The 23,623-nt window shown below is 38.8% G+C and overlaps 1 long non-coding RNA gene across 1 annotated transcript; it reads left to right on the top strand.

Annotated features, from left to right (window-relative positions):
* The first annotated feature begins 526 nt into the window (after nt 1-526).
* Nucleotides 527-22,650, top strand: LOC113963800. Its single transcript, XR_003532960.1, has 3 exons — nt 527-628; nt 15,308-15,311; nt 22,640-22,650. It is a non-coding gene; the product is annotated as an uncharacterized LOC113963800 (long non-coding RNA).
* The last annotated feature ends 973 nt before the right edge of the window (nt 22,651-23,623 follow it).

Below are 23,623 nucleotides of genomic sequence, written 5' to 3'. Positions count from 1 at the left end.
AGCTTTGTAATCAGCTCACTCTTCTATCTCAAGTATCCTGACTATCCACAGAACCAAAATGCCCAATATACTTGTAAACACCTGTACTAGGGTGAATTTGTGCTGATACTTTTGGTCTGTGTTTGGCCCTAGCCACCTGCAGTAGTTTATATTTCTCCCTACCAAGTTCACTGATAAAACAGTGAATTCATCCTTGGAGGGAGAACTTCTGCATAAACTGTTTTAATTGGTATTCTGTGATTGGCTAATTGTCCGTCAAGGGCATTTGGAGGAGAAAGTGATGAGGAGGGGAGGAAGGCTCGCTCCCAGACTCAATTAAGAAAGACCGCCAAAACATATTGTGCATGCATGAGGGGATTTCCGAAGTTCTCACGCATGCACAGAAGAGATGCACTTATATAACCAAGAGGGTGGGATTGGGAACCTCTGGCGAGGTGGTACTGGCCACACCTCCCTGGGCAGAGGTTCTCAATGGATTGTATAAAAGCAGACAAGTTTTCCATCGAGTTTGGGCCGGCTCTACATGAAGGACCAAGTTGCTTTTAGCAGGGACGTCTGCTGAAGTGGGAGCTTGTCAACCCTTCGGAAAACGCAGCTGCTGAAGAGGGCTTTATAGTATTTACAGTGGGTAAGATCATCTCATAAGTGACACCTAGGTGAGTAGGGTGTCGCACCTTCCTCTTTGGTTTTGTTTTTTTTGGGTTTTTTCCCCTTTTCCTTTTTCCCCTTCTCTCGAGTGCTTGTTTTTCTTTGTTAGCCACCTTTTGTAATAAATATTTACTTTATTGAGTTCCAACGGTGTCTGGGTTTTCAAGCTTCAGTATATTTCGAACCCTTCCCTGTTACAACACCATGATCATACAAGAAAAAAAGAAAAACATAACTTTGTTTGACTAAATGAAATGCAAAGGCAATTAAGTTCACTGCAGATGGCTGTTACTACAAAACTAGTAAATCATAAAATAGCTAGTTATCTCTTCTGTCCCAAGTGACATTACAATTTTACCTTGGGCTTTCCACTAAGAATAAGGGCATAGCAAATATGAATAAATATGACATTTCGTAGAAAATAATTGTTTGAGGGAGGGTCTCTGTACAGTAATTGATAGTAATAGATAAATTAAAATATTTAAATGGAGCATTAAAATGCAGATATAATTAAAAAAACCCACCTGATATGGGTGTTCCCTCTATGATATGATTAATGGAGACACATGGCAGTAAACTTTCCATGTGTTGCACAGGAACTTAAGTTGTGTGACTCTTAATACCAGTGACAGTTGAGCAGCTAGATCACTGTTTACCACTTTGAAATGTCATTTTACTTCAGTAATGGTTTACATGTTATTTGAAATTGCTTTAAGAATTACTCAAAAGAAAACATTTTATGCAAATTCAGTGCTTCAAAATGGTAATTGAAATTTTCAAGCTTGCATATTAATAATTATTTTTCTAAATTCATGTTCTGATTCTAAAAACAAAATGACAAGACTGCTGAACAACATCTTCATATGAAGACAGCAAAAACTATATTCTCAGCAGAGTTGATAAGAAATTTGGCCTAAATGAGGATGTGGGAAATATAAAATACACAGAACTAAGACTGTCATGAGATGTCCCTTGTCCCTTTCCCTGCTACACCCTCTCTTGCTGATTTTCAGTGTTTTACTTTGGGACTTTTCAATTTTGAATGGACCACTTAATGAGCATTGGGGTGGAAAAAAAAAGTTGAATAGTGAGAAACTTTTTTTTAGTTTCATGCATATCCATGCATACATGGATATAGTGATACTGACTGGATGTTAGCTGCTCATGGAGGAGATAGTGGTACACATGACAGGTAACCTAAGCATCCACAGGAGTGTGCTGTGCTGCTCACATCCCTTGGCTGAGGAACACAATTGACTATCTCCTTGTAACAGAGGAGCCTGAAGGCAGGTCCTGTGTGGTATTGGAGATTAAGCCACCTGTGTGTCTTTACCTTTATCTAATGGTCCAGCAATAAGTTCCCAGGTTAACATCCTTTCTACTGTGAAGGAAATGAACTCTTTCCTAGCTGAAGTCACAACACAGTGAAATAGCTCATTTAAGTTATGGAGAGTTGTTAATAATTAAACAGGCCATGTGCATGAATTGACCAAACCAGGCTGTCACAGTTAAGATTAAAGGCTTGGCTATTCCAGGTGCCAGACTAATTAAACAGATCTATAAGAAATCACGTTTCAAAACATGGCTGTATTTTCTTAGAAGTATCAGGTTTTAAAATTCGATTTTGAAGATTGTTTGTTAGATTTATTTAAATGTATTTATTACATGTCTTCAGTACTAATGCAGGTACAGTCAGAATGGGGCTCTGTGTTCTCATAATATTGAAAGAGTGAGAAGAGGCAGTCATTGTCTGAGGTACTTACATCCAGAACAGACAAAGCAAGTAATGACTGAGGAAAGAAATAATCATGTTAAAAAATCAAACACTAAACTGTGACCTATAAAACTCATAATTCTTTGATATCTATTTGGTTATAAAAATAATTCTAACAGAGATACCTCGAATTATATCGTTGTCCAGATGCCAGGGCATTTGCCTGTATCACCTTCAGATGTTTGTGAAAGAAACACTTATGTCCAATCTAGGCATGGCAGCATCTGCCTGATAACTGTCTGAGTATTTGAGGTAGTGTTTGGTTGAATCAAATTATCCTTCAGGTTGGAGAGATGCTAAACTATTTGGTCAGGACGAGATATGAAAACAGGAGGAAGGGAGGATTTTGGCAGGGTGCAAGAGCACCTGTGATGCATGTGAGATAACAGCCAAACATCAGAGCATGCTGAACATTTCTGAATGGACTGACACCACTAGCACAACTGCTGATGAGCTGTTTCCATCTCTGAAATACTTTTTTTTTCCACTTACTTTACCAAAGTTAAAGAGAGAGAAATAAGGAAAAAGGTCATATGGATTATAAAGCTCAGAGAAGTGTCATATACTTGCACAAAGCCAGTATTAATCCATGGACAAGATTTGTCTTGCTGTCACTGTAATTTAGTTTAGTTTTTCATTTGTTTAATTCATTTATTATTCAAATAATAATTTTATTTGTTTTGTTCACCTATTTTATCTGTTTAGTTCAACAACCTTCTTTCCTCTGAATATTTAATTCTCACATTTTTTTCCCAGAAGAATCCTAGAATCCTTTTCCAGAATCCTGGAAAAGAAGTTTTCCAGGACTGTGATAAAATTATTGGAGTATAACCCTTAAATGCAGATGGAGTAGATGAAATGCAGACCTAGCATAACTAAATGAACCATGGACTTACTGTATCTCAAGCTGAAAATTACAATAAACCAGTGAATGCATAATTTTCAAGACCCCAATAGTATTCTGAAAATACAAGTTCTTAATTGACTTCCTGGTGTTAAGTATTGTATAACAGTAGTTATTATATCCATATGTTACATAAATGGTAAAATGATAAATTCAGACCCCGTGGATTTTATATTTGTATAGTATAAATCATAAGTAATATTAGTACCACATTTTCATACTGATAAATTGATGTTTCTTCATATTACTGATTAAAAAAAAAAACCAGCACAAAATCAGTATTCCTTAACATTCATGGAAATATCTGGTTTCAGAAAGATCAGGCAAGTTATTAGCAAACATATTAGCAGATTTTTCAAGCTAGTGTGATTAACATAGTGCTGTTATTGCAAACATGAACTCTATTTTTCATGAATGACAAGTTCTATGCTTCATTGGGAGAATCTAATTATTTTTTTAAGGTCCAAGTGTGTTTCAAAATAATAAAAACATTTCTTGTATACAAGAAATGTGTAAAAGTAAACTCAATTATCTAATTCATGGATCAGTGAAGACAGGGCTATTTTATTATAAGAATTTGCAATATCAAGTAAGCAAGAACATTTTAGCTTTTTTACATTTTATTGATCAATATCTATGTGAGACAAAAATCCAAAGAATTTTATAAATATCTAAGAAAGTTTTTGGCGTCTCACAGAATCACAGGTTTGAAGGGACCACAGTGGGTCGTCTGGTCCAACCTCCCTGCTCAAGCAGCATTATCCTACAGCATGTGGCACAGGATTGCATCCAGAAAGTTCTGGAACGTCTCCAGTCATGTTCATAGTTCAAATATTCACACTGTTCTCATGTGGTGGGTTCTTCACAACTTACCCTTTTTTTCCAAACTGTTTTCTAAGTAGGGTGATGCATTCCATTTAATAGTATTAATATTGGGGAGCACGCCGTGTGGTCGGGGCGCCGCGCGCGCTCCGCGCGCGCGGGTCAGTCCCCAGGGCACAGCTGCGGCAGGCAGCAGGGGCAGCGGAGGCAGCAGGGGGTGGTGGAGGGAGGGGGAACCTTGCCGTCGGGTGCTGGACCCAGTGGAGGTGGAGAGGGAAGCTTCGGAACACACAGGTTTGGGATTCCAGGTTTTGGGGGGGAGCGGGGAGGAGGGGGAAGGCTGGTGGGGGACGGAGTGGAGGGGGAGCGGGTGGTGGGGGGGACGGGGGGTCACGGGGGACAGGGGGGAGGGAGAAGGGGGGGGGAGGGGGGGGGGGGAGGGGGGAGGGGGGGGGGGGGGAGGGGGGGACAGGGGACAGGGGACGGCAAGGTGGAGGGGGGAGGGGACAAGGGACAGGGGAAGTGGGGTCGAGCAGGCCATGGAGGGTCCTCTGACTGGCGGAAGGGAGAGCGGGGCAGTCCTGTGTGTGGTGCCACAGGTAAGCAGTGCGCCTGAAGATTCGTGGTAACACAGTGGAGGAAGGACATGGTCAGGGTGGATAATGGGGTTCCTTTAGAGTGACGGGGGTCCCAGCTAGGCTGGGACCTTGTAAGGCACCCCAGCCTTGGATGGGTACAGGGGCCAGAACCGTTGGTTTGTTTTGTTTGTCTGTCTGTTTTTAGTTTACCTGTGGCTACTGCCCAGGTTCAGCATGTTCTGGATATATTTGCTTTGCTCTGTTATGTCCTGAAAGTGTGGATAGGTCAAAGGGTTGTTCCTGGATTTCTCCTTGAGATTGTGTATAGGTATGTGTTAGTAAAGTAGGAAATGTAAGACTTGCCGAAATTGTGGTAACAGGTATGTAGCCTGTGTACCCCTATATGGTTGCGAGCTATGCTGGTGTTGGTTCATGCCTTCAGTAGGGTCACCCATGCCAGACAGGTCAAAACCGTAGGACCAGATACACTACGTTCTTGGGCAGGATGAGCTCGTTAGCCTTCTGGCAGTCATCCTAGGAGAAGGACAACTCTAATCTCAAACCCGGGTAGATGGAGCTCGCTTAGCCCTGTAAGGCCATCCATCTAAGAGAAGGTCACTCTAATCAAACCTACGTCCTGAGGACCTCGCTGCCACTGTCCAAGCTTGCTCGGCCCTGGCAGATGAACCTTAGGATTAAAGGGTGGGTTCAGTTTCACGCATACTGCATCTCACCTAAAAAATCCATTGCGCAGGCTTGAAGGCTTTACCCACATGCAAAAAGTCCTGTAGCGACGGGCGAGGGTCTAAACGGTAGGTGAAAGGTGCACTGGGAGCCGCAGACCCAACCCTGCATGCAGGCGGTTCAGGATATTGGTCATTTGAGACTGACGGAGATGAGAGTCTCTTGGGGCAGCACCCTGAACGTCCAAGCAGCCTTTTCAAGGACAGCACTGCTTGCTCCACTCGGAGAGGGGCCTAGAAAAGGTGGCCTAAACAAAGCTCATCTCCACCTTCACCTGGTTGGTTAACCGCAGACCAACGGGCATCTTCTTCCAATGCGGTCGCACAAAGAGCAAAAGACAAAGGCATGCACCTGCCTCCAAAGGTGTACCTAAATTAACTTTAGCATGTTGGAACATCAGAACCATGCTCGATTCTGCGGAGAGCGGTCGTCCTGAGCGACGTTCTGCCCTAATTGCCCATGAACTGGCCCGTCTCAACATTGACATTGCTGCTCTCAGTGAAGTTCGCCTTCACGAGGAAGGCAGCCTCAGAGAACATGGTGCCGGTTACACACTCTTTTGGTCAGGTAAGTCCAGAACTGAAAAACATCTCTCAGGTGTCGGCTTCATGATCAAAAACTCTATTGTCCCTAAACTCGAAAATCTGCCGACAGGTCACTCTGACCGCATTATCTCCCTACGCCTTCCACTAAACAACAAGCATCACGTTGTCATCTTTAGTATATATGCCCCAACTCTCCAAGCTGACCCTGCTGAAAAAGATAAATTTTACACTGACCTGCGCTGCCTTACCCAAAAGGTACCAGCAGATGATAAGATCATTATCCTTGGTGATTTCAACGCCAGAGTAGGTAAAAATTTTGAAGCATGGAAAGGAATATTAGGCAAGCATGGTGTTGGAAACTGCAACGATAATGGTCGACTTCTGCTAGAATTCTGTGCGGAGCAACAGTTTACCATCACCAATACTATCTTTCAGCAGAAAAATAGTCTGAAGACAACCTGGATGCACCCCAGGTCTAAGCATTGGCACCTCATTGATTATGTCTTGGTGCGACGGAGAGATGTCCGCGATGTCCTCCATACCCGCGTGATGCCCAGCGCAGAATGCCAAACAGACCATCGGCTTGTGCGCTGTAAACTCAACTTTATTCTCAAATTCAAACCCAAAAGGGGCAGTATCCCAAGGAGAAGACTCCAAGTCAACAATCTCCAATCAGCCACAGTAAGAGAAAGATTCCAGGCAAACCTTCAAACTAAGCTTGATAACCATTCCACAGATTCTGCAGATTCCTCTCCTGAAACAATTTGGCATCATATTAAAAGCAGTATCCTGCAATCCTCTGAAGAATCCTTAGGGTTCTCCCTCAAGAAGAACAAGGACTGGTTTGATGATAATAATCAAGAAATCCAGGAATTGTTGAGGAAGAAGAGAACTGCCCACCAAGCACACCTTGCACTGCCATCCTGTCACGCAAGAAAAACAGCCTTTCTTCTTGCTTGCAGCAAGCTCCAACAGAAACTCCGTGACATCCAGAACAAGTGGTGGATCGATCTAGCTGCAAAAACTCAACTATGTGCAGATACAGGGGATCACAAAGGATTCTATGAGGCCCTGAAAACAGCATACGGGCCTACATACCAAGTCCAAAGCCCACTACTCAGTGCAGATGGTCAAACGCTTCTGACAGATAAAACCTCCATTCTGAATCGATGGTCTGAACACTTTCAGACTCTTTTCAGTACCAACCGTGTAGTCCAAGACTCAGCAATTCAGTCCATCACACAACAACCAGTGAAGTATGAATTGGATACTGCTCCCACTTTAGGAGAAACCCTCAAGGCCATACAGCAGGTGAAAATCGGCAAGGCAGCTGGGGTTGATGGAATCCCACCTGAAGTCTGGAAACATGGGAGCCTTGCACTCCATGCTAAATTTCATGAGCTTGTGGTGCGCTGTTGGGAACTAGGCGAACTACCATCAGACCTTTGTGATGCAGTCATCATCACCTTGTATAAGAAGAAAGGTACTAAATCAGACTGCTCAAATTACCGTGGTATTACTCTGCTCTCCATTGCTGGCAAAATCTTGGCAAGAATACTCCTGAACAGACTAATACCTGCTATAGCAGAAGATATTCTACCTGAAAGTCAGTGTGGCTTCAGAGCCAACAGGAGCACCACAGACATGATATTTGTTCTCAGACAACTGCAAGAGAAGTGTAGGGAACAGAACAAAGGTCTCTATGTAACCTTTGTCGACCTCACCAAGGCTTTCGATACTGTGAGCAGAAAAGGTCTGTGGCAGATTTTGGAACGTTTAGGTTGTCCCCCCAAGTTCCTTAAAATGATCATCTCACTTCATGAGGATCAGCACGGCCAAGTCAGATATGGCAACTCACTTTCTGAGCCCTTTCTAATAAAGAACGGTGTGAAACAAGGCTGCGTTCTCGCTCCTACCCTATTCACAGTCTTTTTCAGTATGATGCTCCAAAGGGCCACGGCAGACCTTGATGATCAGGACGGTATCTACATTCGATATCGTACTGATGGAAGCCTATTCAACCTAAGGCGACTGAAGGCCCATACTAAGACCCTAAACCATCTTGTCCGGGAGCTGCTTTACGCTGATGACGCTGCCCTTGTTGCCCACACAGAAGCAGCTCTGCAGCGTTTAACATCCTGCTTTGCAGATGCTGCTGAGCTCTTTGGGCTGGAAGTCAGCTTAAAGAAGACAGAAGTTCTCCATCAGCCTGCACCTCAGGAAGTCTTCCATCATCCCCACATCACCATCGGCCAGTCAGAACTCAAATCAGCCCAACAGTTTAATTACCTAGGCAGCCTCATCTCCTCGGATGGTAAGATTGACGGGGAGATAGACAATAGGTTAGCGAAGGCATATAGTGCTTTTGGAAAACTCCATAAACGAGTATGGCGTAATAAACACTTGAAGAAAAGTACCAAGATCAGTGTTTACAGAGCCATTGTGCTGTCTACTCTTTTATATGGTTCCGAATCATGGGTCATCTACCGCCACCACCTGCGTCTCCTAGAACGCTTCCATCAACGCTGCCTCCGTACAATCCTAAACATCCACTGGTCAGATTATGTGACCAATACATCTGTTCTTGAACAGGCAGCAATTACAAGTATTGAGGCCATGCTACTGAGAACGCGACTGCGATGGGCAGGGCACGTCTCCAGGATGAAGGACCACCGCCTCCCTAAGATCCTGCTTTATGGTGAACTTGCCACCGGCTGCCGCAAGAGAGGAGCTCCGAAGAAAAGATACAAGGACTCCCTGAAGCAACAACTCAGCCTCGGGCATATTGACCACCATAACTGGTCCACTCTGGCCTCCAATCGGGAGGCCTGGAGACACACCATTTATAACGCTGCTGATGCTTTTGAGAAAGCACGCAGGATCACTCTTGAGGAGAAAAGACAACGCAGAAAGAATCGTGCCTTGCAGAATATACCATCTAAGGAGTCTTTCTGCTGTGTCTTTTGCAACCGGACTTGCCTCTCTCGTATTGGCCTTTTTAGCCACCAACGCGCTTGCAAGAAAAGTGGGTAGAGCCCTTCCCAAGTCTTCGTTCGCGAAGCCTAGCCATGATGATGATGATTAATATTGGAGTCAATATTAATATAGGCACCAATAGTATTAGTGTTGAAACCAAATTAGTAGTTTTTTTTTTTTTTATTATTTCAGAATTTAGTGCGCAACCAAGCAAACACATAATATTTGAATAGTGTAAATTACCAAGATTTATTTTAAGATTTTCACTGGTGCCCCTTTGGACCGACACTATCTCTTTTGTTAAGCCCAGGGCAGATGTTATCTAAAACACTCAATGCTAATATTAGGATAGAAGTAGAATCCAAAATTTACTCAAATGTTTCATCTGATTTTCATAGCATTCCATGGCATTGCTTCTGTATATTCTTGTCTAAACTAACAGTAATTCTACTGAACACTGGAGAGAGGGGGGAGAAAAGCTTTAGTTCACCATTTAGAAATATCTTGCAAACAACAATGATTTTGTGTAATAGAAAATATAGTAGATCAGGTCATATGATGGATCATAAAGTGACTAAATATGACAGTACTTGATTTTTCTTCATTTTCCTAAAATTATTTTTTAATTGTTCATATGGATGAAAGGCATCAACTTGACATGAAACCATCAAGGAAAGAAATATAGCTCAAAGAAGATGAATTGAGGTATGCAGTACTTCTGCACATGAATTTGTATTTCCAATATTATATGTGTTCAATTCCCTTTAGAGGTGAGAAAAAAACTAATGACCATTCCTGTTTTGACTGTGCTTATGAACCACTGAAAATGAGAAAAAAATTACAAGAATGTCATGTTAAAACTGAATTGGTGATATGTCATGTGGTAAGGGATTAGGTTAATTTGTTTATCCGCTGAAAGTATTCAAAATAATTATGATCTTGAAATGAACAATAATTTATTTAGTTACTGTTTACAGATTGTTGTGTAATACACTATGTTTTGAATGATAGGAAAATTAACAAATAATAATGATGGCCCTAGCATCTTTAATGCATAACTGATTTTTTCTGAAACTGCTGCGAACTATTATATTAAGGAGGTTAGTATGAATATTATTAAGAGAAGCCATGGAAACTGATTCTATTCTTCCATTCTTCTATTCTTTCTATATTGTCTTCAGATTAATATTTTTAAACTAATACATGTGTTAAAATCAGTTCAGATCTATTGTCTTTAGACATAAAAAATATAAATTGAGAAGCTATGAAATTTTCAAGATATATACCCACAAATTTTTATTTTTGTGAAATAAAAATATAGAATACATTTCAATTACTGAAAAAAATCATAGAAGACTGAAACAAGAACCCAGAATCATAACTAAAAGGTTAGCAATAGTAATTTTCATACACTTTTTTCATCAAAAATTAATATTCTCTGTATTGCAGTATCCTTACCACCACAATAGACTGTAGCTGCCATTGGAATTTGCTAATAGAATAGAAACCCCATAGTTTAGTTTCTCAGGTTTCACAATTAGAGTGAAGTAAATTAATAATCTTTGTTGGTTCACATCACTAAAAATTATTAAGCAAAACTTAAATGTAACGGATAGAAATTGAAGATAAAAATATTTCTTAATAAGAAAAGAGAGGAACTATGCAGGTATTCAGTTTACACACGCTTTTTAAAGATAATGTCCTTGTCAAGTTTGTGCGATGACACCTGTAGCACATTAGAGTTTGTGGGAATCTCCATAGGAAGGCAGAGAACAGTTTCTGCTTCCCTCACGTACTTTTTGTTTCAGTGATTTCTGTTGCTGCATTTTATGCTGGTATACATGTTTTCATGAGAAAACACAGAAAAGTTTTGTTGATGTCAGTAATATCTGGTGCAAATGAAACTCCCACCTGTGGAATCAGCATCAGGGTTCAGGTTGATATCAGGAAGATAGGTTGCCAAGAGGGAGCACACCTGTAACATGGCTCAGCAAAGCACAAAGTGGTTGTCTGAGCTTAAGGATATCTCCCAACCATAATTGTGGGGGCCCTCAGAAAGGCTCTTTTTAAAGCCCTTTCTCAGAGTTTGTTTGTTTGTTTGTTTTTTGTTTATTGGGTTTTTGTTTTGTTATGTTTTGGCTTTTGTTTTGGGTTTGTTTGTTTTGGGTTTGTTTGTTTTTTGGTTTTGGTTGGTTGTTTGGTTCAGGTTTTTTTCCATAGCTTTCTTTTTCAAGGCTACACAGTTACAGAACATCAGAGCTGTCCCGAAATACAAGACAGCTAAAGCCCTAGATTTGGGAGATCTAGGGAGGTGGCCTCACGATCCTGACAGAATCACTTTGGATGATGTGAATTAAAAATAGGTCAAATTTATCGTGCAATTAAGTACTCATAACAATTAGAAAGTCCAAGGTTTTACTTCACAAATGTATTCTATTTAGCAAATTCAAGGGAGAGACTAAAACTTAACAATCTATACAGCTGGTCAGTTTGCTGTGCTTTCTCTTAGGCAAGTGTAGGCAATATGAGGGAATTTAATGGGTGCAACTGAGCTGAGCTATGTTTACCAAGTAAACACAACACAAAAGCCCTACTTAATTCTATACTTTTTTGTTCTTCCATGTCTCCAATTACATAAGCGTGCTGGAGTAAATCCCAAAATCACAAGAACAATCATTTAGGACAGTTTTGATTCCATTCCTTTAAAAAATAGTATTAAAGGTAAGCAAAAGTACTTTAAAGACATCAAATGATGACACCTACTCAAGCAAATGAGAAAAGATGCCCAGTCTGGATTCTTGCAAATAAATTGTTCTCTCAGCTCTTTCTCCTATGGGAAAAAAAAGCTTTTGACTTTTTAAAATTTTTTATTTATATGGAGGTTACATTAGTACTCTCTTCACCATTTTTTGTATTAAATTAAATTATTTTATTGCAACGAATTATCCATGTGTGTTAGTTTATCATAATAGCAGGTAGCTTAATTTCCTGGTTAACTACTAGTTCCTGAAAAATCCTGATGCTTGTACCCAAATCTACTCTGCAATGGGAAATAAAGCACATTCAAAGTGATCATTGCAATGTATGCTTCAAAAGTACCCACTTGATCTGAACTAGAGCACTAACATAGATACTTATAATTAATTTTCTTTTGAGATTCCTTTTGGGGTAAATCAACTATCTGTGTTTGAGACAACTACAAGGAAGGTTTGAACATAATTTGCTATGGTCATTTCCTAACAGCAGTAAAAATGAGACCAGAGCCTGACTTTTACCTGTGCTACCAAACAGGCATGAATGTTATCCTATGAGACTTGTAACCTTCAGCACTTTCTTATTTTCTTGTGCAATGTCTCAGCACAGGAAATGCATAATCTTTAATGATATGCTACAAACAACAACAAAAAAAAAAACCTCAAAAACCAAAAACCAAAACTTATTTGATGAGGTAGCACATGATCAAAACTGTATTTCAGGATTTAGCATAATACGGTTTTTTTGAAAGTAAATTGGATTTTACAAATTACCTTCAGTGTGAGAGCCTAGGAGTCCTTAAATTCTAAATGAAGGGCAGTAATATCCAATGAGAGGGTATATTTATCTGCTCCAGCAAAGTCAAAAGTATGTATCTGATTCTACAAATACACAGTTTTTTGAATTGTTCTGGATTCCTCTTGAAACAGGCAAGTAGCTATCATATCTCTCATATCACTATCAGTAGCATGTACAAACCATCATATTGTAATGACTTACCAAAACAAGACAAAAAATTAGGCAGACTTTTCATGCAGATAAAAGACATTTATCTACTTGCTGATATGTGTACTTTGTTTCTTCTGAAAACCTGTGAGGTAGCAATTAAAAACTAAACTAAAACACACTGGCACAAAACAATCTGGATTAGACAGTGTGACATTGCTCAGGAAGCTGTGGAAGCCAAGAATATACTGAGTTTCTAAATAGAACTGGATGTTTATGTGGATATAAAAATAGTTGGAAAAAACTTGGAAGTGATCTGATATTTGACCAACCTGTAGTCATTACATGAAACCTAATCACATATATCAGAAGCTGCTTACTGGTATTCATGAAAAGGGTAATGCTTCCTCCAGCCATGCAATATTAATTCCTATTGAAAACAGGTTGCAAGACCAAGAGTAAATTCCAAGTCTAACTCTTGCTGAGCAATTAAAAACAAGAAAAACTCAAGACAAAAAAGTTGTTCCATTTCTATCAGTGCTATCCATGTGGTACTATTATGAACAAGACCCCCTGGCAAAGGGCATCCCTATGTTATGCAGATATACTCTGAGCTGGAATAGAAGTTGTAGTAATAATGTTGTAGTAATAATGTTAAAGATTACATTCTCTGGTATTTTCATCTGTGCTAGAATTGGTCAGCTTTAAACTGATGGCAACAATGAGAAAAACACAGTAATTTAAAGACTGCTTCTTTGCCAGACACTTCTCATAAATACATTTTGTCCTTCTTCTTTGGGCTGTGGCATGTTCCAGTAAAGTTGCCTAAGTGCCTTCAAGATTCTGCAGAGATCTTAGTGTTCAGTTTGGTTTCATCATCAGCAAAATCCTTTCCACAAACAATGAACGCTGCAGTATTCCCTGCCAATGGCACACAACAAAGTCTATTTTTGTTATAGCCTGAGGTGCTTTTCCACAGCAGATCAACATTCATCATTTTCTTTTCTGCAATTTTTTCTGTCTTGCAGTTTCATTCAGTTATGCGACAAACCTGTCTCTTGACATGACTGATGGAACTGGGTGTGACGCCTCACATCACCCACTGTAATACCTGGCCAAAAGATAGTTTGCAGGCATAGATTTAAGAAGAAGAAAAACGTATTTGCCCCATTTACAAGCCTTGTAAAACACTTTCTAGTCTGTACCAGTTAGCAACAATATTTTAAATAACAAGAATGTTCAGAAGTAGGCAAGGAATTTCTCATACTAACTTCAATTCATTGATTAACCTAACGAAGGAGAGTGTTAGGCGAAGTGCCTTCATATGAATGTTACATTCAAAAGACAAGTTTTAGGGAAGACCCTACCCTTGCTAGAAATTAGATAAATTAATGCAGATCAGTTCCTTTTATTGAAGGTTAGTTCTCAATGTGATTTTTAAATGTCAGCAATAAAAAAAACAAATAAAGGTTGCAAAACAATTTTCCCTGGTAGCTCATTTCCTTAGCACTGGTATGACTATGAGCCTAATGAAACTCTTAGGTTAAAGACCATAAAAATATATGCATATTTCTTAAAGAGAAGAATAATTATAGCTATTTTTTCCATTTACTAGTGCTGCTTATACAGAACTATTTTATTTAACAGAAATGTGATAACACTGATATTATTTTTTTTCCCAGTAGTAAACTGCAATTTTAAACACATCCAAATTTTCTTTAAAGTTTTCTAGGAATGGGGTAATAAATAAGATGTTTATATTTTGTGATTTAATTTTATTATCAGTCTTTAATCAATGAGTAATAACATTTTTTCTCTGTAAGCTGGAATACACCCAAATTACCTATAATGCTAAGAATATTCTGTGGAGAAGAAGGTGAGAAGGCAGTTTATTGATAGCTTTATTTGTGGAAAGTGATATGACCTGAGTCTTACAGTCCCGTAGTATGAAAATATAAAAATATAATATGGAAAAATACCATCTTGCACACACGATGTAAGCAATCCCTCAGGTGTATCCATCACATTTACTTCTGTGCCTTTGCAGAGTAATATGCATATCCTAGCCAGACGTGTCTGGCTAAAAGACAGCATGAACTGGCTGAACAGGGGGATGTACCTGTTGTATAGAATGTGGAAATGCTTTACTAGCAGAGGAACAGAGTATTTTAGTGATCACAATCTGTGTAAAGCTCCTAAAAAATCTGTGAAATGCAAATTACATTTAGCCAGTGTGTCTTGTAACAGATTTGGATTATGAAATGATACACGATACGTGACACTGTAACCTTGGCCAGTTCATAGGAAGGAGCATGCCTACACACTGCATGATGAAAGCAGAATAATTCATTCAAATTACCTGCATTGCAGCTGAGCAACTCTTTAACTCCCCTGAAATCCTAGAGCCTTTAATGCTACCTCTCAACCACGTAGAAAGCCAGTTGTCACAAGATCCTATAATTCATTTCTCATGCAGTACACTGGAGACAAATTACTGTCAGTACTCAGTACTGCAGTTTTTATCATCTTCTAGAACAAAAGATACAGGTTTGGGATGAGGTTTTTTCCTTTCTTTTTTTTTGTTTTTCCTCCCTCTGGGGGAGTAAAACAGTCAGAGCTTTGTCAGCCTTTTTGGCCATGAACCTTAAAGAACTCACTCAGTTTAGCAGCCCTAATATCTTTGCAGCACTATAAATAAAGATATGTTTTCCCAAGGTAGGCAGCATTTCAGGAGCAGATACAGAAGAGGGAAAAAAAAAGAGAGAAAGCAAACAATGATGGTTGAAATTGGGCAATCACCAACCTGACCCCTTTGACATTGAGACCAGAAGCTTGCTATAAATTATCATTTTATTGAAGAGGGAAATTATATTTGTTATGCACCAAGGTAGCTTAGACAGAGATATTGCACGGCATTTCCTAGCACCATCCCTGACCTTATTTTGCCAAGTTATTTTAAATTAAAAGAGTCAGACTTGGAGCAACAATGGCTGGCAGTTGTTCCTCTGCATTAATTGATGCTTCAGAATGAAATTCAGAGGGAAAGTGACTAAGATTTTTTTCACTTTGTTTCCCATCAAAAAAGGCTACTTGCTTTTTCTGTAAGATGAAATCCCTTACATTTTCTTTACAAGAAAAATAAATATCCCTCACAATCACTTCCATTCCTATACTGCTTTATATCCATGTGCAACACAAGGATTCATGTGTTACGCTTGCTCATTTTCATGTCCATGTTTCAACCTTGTTCCCATGGGCTTCATTGTTTGCTTTGCAGTAGCATTGCCCCTTAGAGCAGCAGAGCTTCAGTATTGCTGCAGGCTTCCTAACATTACAGCCCTGCAAATGTCAAATGGTGTTCCGGTGAAGCCTGATGGCTCATTTGCTTGGATCTTCCCCCTCCAGGCTCTTTCTAGCTTTCTCTTCTTCTTCCCTCCTCCCTCAAGAGCCTGATGCCTGGCATATTTCCCAACTGCATTAGTCATGCCAGAAGCGGAACCTCATATCCTCAATTGAGCTGGTTCCACTGGCTGCCCAAGAGCCCTTATGAGACCAACAGACCATCCAGCTCTTATAATTTTGCTAGAAACACACCATTTATGGATGGGGAAGCAGTAATTGTGTATTTCAAGTGTTCTTTCTGAGCTTTCAATTGTGATAACTGCAAGATTTGTTTGGTGTAAACATGAAATTTAAGGTTGCTGTTTAAGTGTTTTTAGTCCTATGGACTTCAAACAAGCTTCGATAATCCAGAACCTTATATTTTTAAATGCAAAACTGTTTGTACTTAGCTGTCAGCATACATGTTATCGCTCAGGAGAGATCCTCTAACTTTTATGTTATAGCTGTTGATACTAAAGTTAGTGAGAAATCTGGAAAATAAAACAAAACCAATTGCCCCATAATTCTCTACTTATTATCTCTTCATGAAGAAAAAAATCAGAAGGAGTTTGGTGGTCATAAATAAAAAACATAAACCCTTTCAAGTATTTTTCTGCATATTACTCCCTGTAAATGTGTCTGCTTATAACTTCATGACAATGACAGAGAGATGGATAACTATATGCAGATATGTGACTAAGAATCTTACATTAACCTCTACTGATCTTCCATAACTTTTATAAATTAAGTGGAAATAATTCCACAAGCTTAAAGTCCATCTTACCAAAACAGTGGTGGTCAGGGTGGGAAAGAGGGATGGAGAAAGAAAAGTGGGTCAAGGAAATACATGTTTGTCCATTAGGAGGGCTAGGTACACACTGTTAAAAAAAAATAAAATGTATTAACACAATTTTTTAACACCTAAATCTGCAAAAAAGAAGGGAAAAAAATTATTTTCTTTTTTTGTGGTTTAACTTTCAGATAGTGCAAGAAAGATACAGAGGATGCTATGAGGAGGACAAAAGGGATGTAGAAAATTGTTGGAGTCCATCAAAGATGCTATCAAAGAACTGTAGCAAAGAACAAAGCTGTTCGTGTGAATTAGCCACACTAGAGACAACCTTCAAGCACATGTTATATAAAAAGCCCAAAAATGTCATGGCTGTTATTAATTTTTATTCTAAAAATATCTTCTAGCTGTTTCCCTAGTAGGAAAAAATAAGATTTTGAAACATGAACCAATGTAGAGCAATTTTTAAGCTTTAATTTTGGTCTGTTCAGGAACCTGAATCTAATCTATACAGGAACCTTTGCCTGTGTCCTAATCATATATGCAGGTCGTATTAAGTGATGCAACTAGCACTTTTCATCTTATATTTCTTCTTTAGCCTCTTCCAAGAGAAACTTTCACTAAAATTTAAAAAAAAAAAAAAAAAGAAGAAGAAATGTGTTGGGTTCCTTGACTGGAAATGAGTGTTAGAGACTTGGACAAGTTCTGAAAAAGTTTTGACTCCTCCAGAAACAAATAAAAATGGCTATAAAATCAGAGGTCTCTGAGTGTCTGACTGGAATGAGGCACAGTCTTCTGTTGCTAATTGGAACAAAATTTCTATTATTTTCTATTAGTACACAAGGCATAAGGCTGAGAGCTAATAACAATTAACATTGCCTGTCCCACACAGACTATTAGGAAAATAATATTTATTTGGTCTATTTAGAAGTTGTTCTTATTACAAGATTTTTGTGGCAATTATTTATTAAAAAATTTGAAAATATGCTAGGTTCTATCCATCTTTAAGCCATAAACCACAGTGCAAAAGGAGTCACACGACTAAGACCCAATCTATATTTTGAATAAAGCAACTCTTTGAGCACCAGTAGCAGCTCTCCAGTGGCAATTGAAACTTTCTAAGACTCTATGAGCAGTAAAACAAAAATATTCATACTAGAATTAGATAACACATTTTCATCAAAATATACTGAATCCTGAAATATTGCTAAGGTGTACTGATTTTGCTGACTTTTTCAGTAGAAATTATTGCAGATATAGGAATTTTTATCACTTCCAGAAAAACAGAAAGGAGACATAGGCAGACACACAGAAAAACACCACCCTTTTCAATCTGAAAGTAGGCTTTATAGGACAGGTCTATTTTGTAAAAGAAAAAAAAGAAAAGAAATTGCAAGATCAGATTTCCATCATAGTCGACAATAACAATAACAATACAATCTTCCGCCGCAGCAGAAAAATTTCCAAAAGAAATTATTTAGACATCTTTCTGACTTTTTTTGTTAGTTTTATTTTTGACCAATATCTTTACCATGTTTCTCAACTATTTAACAGTTATAATCAGTTTTACATCTCTGTGGAAAGTAGTCATAACTATATGCCTCTCAGCTGTTATACCAGCTGCACTGGCATCTGGATGCCTGTCTTACTGACCTGAAGACAATAAAAGACAATATTCAAACAGGTTAATATCTTATCTATGTCTTTGACTGTATTCCTCCCGAACACATGCATGCTTTGACTTTTACTTTAGCAACTCCCAATAAATATTACAATTTATTAAATGCTTCTAAAGTTCACTTGATTTCAGAAGATTATATCTTTCTGAAGGTAAATACAGGGAAAACATCAATACTTGGACATGATGCTTTGCCTTAACTAGAAATTAAGGGAATCCAGACACCCATTTTGAAACCAGATGTTCACAGAAGAGGCTACCAAAAAAAGGTAATCTTGAGGCTGACCTGCTGGAGCTGACAGCAGAACTAAGAATCAGCTTTTGTTTGTGTTTACTATGAGGACCCTCTTCTTAGATGATTTAAGTTCTGTGGTTACCTGGTAACCTCCCTCTCCAGAGTCACTATTCTAAAGGAAGAATTTCTAAGCAGTGAAGAAAAATTTATCATATGTCCTAAGGTATCCAAGTTCTGTTCTTTTGATAACTTTTGTGCACTCTTTAATAATGACACAAAGAGGTTTTCCTTCCATGATTATAGCTAGCAGCATAGTAAAACAGAGGAGTGTTCTGAATGTTAAAGTTTTATTGTTGTATAAGGAGCAGGATGATCAGACAATCCAGAATGTAGTACTTGGCTTCTGGGCTGGAGCTCCACATGGGACAATTAAATATCTTAAAATGATATTTGAATTTTTTTTACAGATTCTTTACTGCCTGGAAAGCTTAGTTGCTAGTATGTATATTATAAGTAAGTTGATTACTTAAATAGTCATTAAAATGCAGTTTTGGAAAAAAAAAAAAAAATTCTTAGCTTGTTCCAGATTACAAAGAGCCAGAACTTGAGTCTGTATCTTCTGCATACTCAAAAGGATGAGAATGAGGAGGAAAGAACTTTTAAAATAAATTCATTTGGGAAGAGGTCAGCAGGAGATAAGGAACATTTATTCCTTTATCAATTCAAGATAACAAATTTATTTTAAAAAATTATGCCTGATATAATTCTGATCTCGGTGAAGACCTTCTATGTTTGCCCTCCTATATTTGCCCTCCTATATTAAAGGCCTAAATGGCAGCAAAGATGACACAATTGTCATCAGTTTCCAATAAACAGGGATGTTTATGAGCCAGAATACAATGCCACAGAATGAAAAGAGATTGCAAACTCACCCACGATACATAGTTCCTCCTAAACTACAATAAAGGATGCAACATCTTAGTGTTTCAGGTTTTGAAAGATGGTTTTTTGTGTTTTCTTCATATTTTGAAGTTTTGTTTCAATTTGCTTCTGATGGGAGGAAGACAGAAGTTTCCCTCTGGTTTTGGGGTTTTTTGTTTGTTTTTATATGTGGGTTTTATGTTTATTTGTGGTTTTGTTTATTTGGAGTTTCTTCATATTTGACTACAATTTCCTTTATGAAAGAGAGAAAATTTCTGGAATAAAGAAAAGATGAGTGGGAATAATTTCCTTTTGTTTCTTGAAACATTTCATATCCTATGATAGTGCTAAGAACCACAGTTAAGTTCTCTTCCATTCACCTATTCACCCCTCATTTCCTGCACTGTCAGTCTCATTTATAACAAGAATTAGAGCTAATGATAAACACAAAAGATGAATAATTAATAAATTAAATAACTAGCACTAAAGACTGGATGGAGATATTTTATGAACTGTGAAAAAGACTCATCATTTTTAATGACTGAAAATTCATGTACTAATTTTTTTTGTCCTAATGAGAATGTTTCTAAGTCACTGAAACTACATCTCAGTTAAAAATATATCAAGAGAAAGTTATTAAGTGGTTTCTTGTTGTCAGTTTCATAACATTACACAATGTCTGTTAAATTTATCACGCTATTAAAGTAGCAGTGGAAAGCCACAAGAAGTAGTTAACTGGCACAATCCTGCTGCAAACAATTAGCCTTCCTGAGGTAAAGCTCCAGGGAAATGGTTGGTTTTAAACAGTCAGCTAAATAGTTATTCCGTGTAAAATCTTGAGAAACTGATCTTTGAAGACTAGTTTTGCTAAGGACTTCACCTCAGCAAAATCTGTATTTAATTTTTTGCTTCTGACTTGATTTTTAGTGTAAAGTAGGAAGCAGAACTACTTAAGAAAAGATATTTTGGTACACTGTTAGCAGAAAATGATGTCTGTTACCGTTTTATTTTTTTTTACAGGAAATATGTCTCTGATGAATTTTCTTGTTTTCTTAGTAAAACATGATTAGATTCTAATAAGTACGGTTTCTTTAGAGTTTTGGGATTTGCCAAATTAAAAATCCTTATTCAAACAGTCAGAAACTTTTAAAACAAATGCTAACAATTGATTTTTTAAAGATGCTAATAGTTTTGGTGCAATCAAAGAAAAGCTTTAAAATTTAAACAAAATGAAAACAAAGTATCCATCTCTCAACAACTGATTGTGTTTCCTGTCCCTATCTCAGCATTTATTGATATTTGTGCTATAATAAGTAGAAAATTTTCAAGAATTTACAGGTGGAAAAAATCAAACCTTTTTTTCCTTTATCCAATAGATAATCCATGGAAACCCAGTAATGAGATCAATCTGAATATACATTTCAGTAATGTCTGTCAAACATACCTATATTTGCTATTATATGTTGCATTACCATTTCTTCTATATTCTGCTGGAGCAAAACTTCTGAAACAAGGTGCATGGCCTCACCTATGATTATATACAGGCTCTTCTAGTCTCAGACTAGAATATGAGTGTTGCAGAGATACACACCGATGTCTCCCACCCACTCTACCTTCCAGAAAAAAAGTATTGTAGTTGCCACAGCCAAATCAGATATTCTTATGCTGTAAGTTTACGTCTGTATAGCTTTCCACATTTTTCTCTCAGTGACTCTTACACATGTACTTTCCACACATTAAACAGTTCTCTCTGCAGCAATGCAGAGAGAACTCTTGCAAGGAGAGAGAGAGAGAGCAGGCAACAGAGCAGAGAAAGCTCAACAGAAACAGGGTAAGAACTGAATGCAGAGTAGAGTTAAGTTTGTGATGATGTTATACTGATGTGTAGTAGAGAGATTTTGATTATATTTTGGTTTGTTGAAGATTGCATGTTGATTAGAGTTTTTCAAATTGTTGTGATATGTTTAATTTCGCATGAGCAAGGGGGTGGAGAGTTGTAGTGGGGAAAAAAAAAGTGTTTTTTCCCCCTGGAGTTAAAAAAATTGTAACCCCCAAAGGGGTGGTGTCTCTCTTGGTGTTGATCCAATCAACGCTCATGCAAAATCTAAACATATCACACCAGACCGGAAAAGAAGGATGATGAGGTAGTTGTTGGAGAAGAAGTGGCCATGTTCTGAGACCAAGAGGGGAGAAGGGGCAGGAGCCCCACTGGGAGGTCACGGCCCCCCACCCCCTGGGATGGGGCTACAAGAACTTGGAACAGTGTTAAACTGGGCCGAGTTCTGTAGCTGAGAGCTGGAGGAAGTTTCTCCACTCTGAGTGGACAGCAGGAGATACTGAAAGCAGCAGCGGCGTAGCAGTGGATGGAGAACTGTGGCAGAAAGCCAAGAGATAAGAAGAAGCAGCAAAGCCAGCATGCAGCCAAGCAAGAAGACACAGAGATCTCTAATGGAGAGGGAGAGAGAGGACTAAGCTCTACAGAGAGAGAGTTTTGGGGTAAGAACTGAATCAAAAATCCCCCAAAACCCCTCTAAGACCTCTTAGAGAGGAGGGGTGGTGGACTCCCACTTGAGGGGAGTCTTGGATTGCAGCAGTACCGGAGAGAGGAGCTGAGAAGCTCAAGAAGTCCTGGAAGCTGGACCAGGATGGCCAGATGGAATGCAGAGGGGATGACCTTACCCCCCCCACTGCTGCTGCTGCCAGGCTGGCAGCCTGAGACAGAGCACAGGAGCTCTCGTAGAACTCTTGAAGCAAAGACTTCCAACTGAAAGCTGCCCAAGACTCAGGGGTAAATCCCCTGAGGAAAGGGACCGTCACGAAGACCCCTGCACTTCGTGATATGACGTGGTGAAGCAAGCCTGTCCCTGCTTTTGCAGTCCACACTTCGATTGGAGTTGAAGGACTGAGAGGAGTGAGAGAAGACCCCCTCGTATGTAATGGAAAGAGATCCAGCTATAACTACAACTATGACTGCTGCATGGAAGAAGAGAGACTGCTGCCCTGAGTGGAAAGGAACTTTTCCTTCTTCCCTTCTGGACTTTTACTGGAGGGAGAAGAGATTTGATCGATTGTAAATACTGCTTTATCATAGGAAAGATAGTTAGGATTGTATATATAATGTATTATAATATTTATTTGTGTAGTGATTGTAATATAATTCCTTTCCCCCCATATTCAGTCTTGTGTTGTGTTTGGAAAACACATCTCACACTGGGGTGAGATATGGGAGGGGGGCTTGGACTTGGGAATTGGATTTTTGGGGTCTCAAACTACCACAACAACTTAATGGATTGCATCTTCTTTTCCTGTACAAAGTGTGGAATATAGAGGATGAAGGATGATAAAATGTAAAAAATTTTTAGTTTTTGTTTAGTATAATCTGACTTCAAAATTACTTGCTATGTGTATAACGAAGCAATAGCAAGTACCAAATTATAAAACCATCATGTCACATCAGCTACTGCTTTATTTTAAATGAATATAAATGCACCTTATTGAAATATAAATTCACAAAAAAAGGAAGTAGTAATGTTTTAAAAATTAAGTGTCATAACTGTCCTTGTCAGGTTCTAGGCTGCCAATAAGTTCGATTTTTAATAAGAAGTCATGAAAAACACAATGCAATGACAGAACAATACCCGTGGTATTTAGACCATTAATATAATAATAATAATGGCCAGTCTTCGCGAACAAAGATTTGGGGAAAGGTCTTTTACCTTTCCAGCCTGCGCAATGGATTTTTTAGGTGAGACACAGCCTGTGCTGAACTGAGCCCACCCTTTAATCCTAAGGTTCATCTGCCGGGGCCAAGCAAGCTTGGACAATGGCAGTGAGGTCCTCAGGACGTAGGTTTGTTTAGAGTGACCTTCTCATAGATGGATGGCCTCACAGGGCTAACGGACTCCATCTGCCCGGGGGACTGGCTGGA

The sequence above is a fragment of the Neopelma chrysocephalum genome, unplaced genomic scaffold (assembly GCF_003984885.1).
Source record: "Neopelma chrysocephalum unplaced genomic scaffold, ASM398488v2 Primary Assembly neopelma1_25, whole genome shotgun sequence".
Taxonomy (NCBI): domain Eukaryota; kingdom Metazoa; phylum Chordata; class Aves; order Passeriformes; family Pipridae; genus Neopelma; species Neopelma chrysocephalum.
Note: the sequence above shows the minus strand (reverse complement) of the source record. Positions and strands in the feature narration are given on the sequence as shown.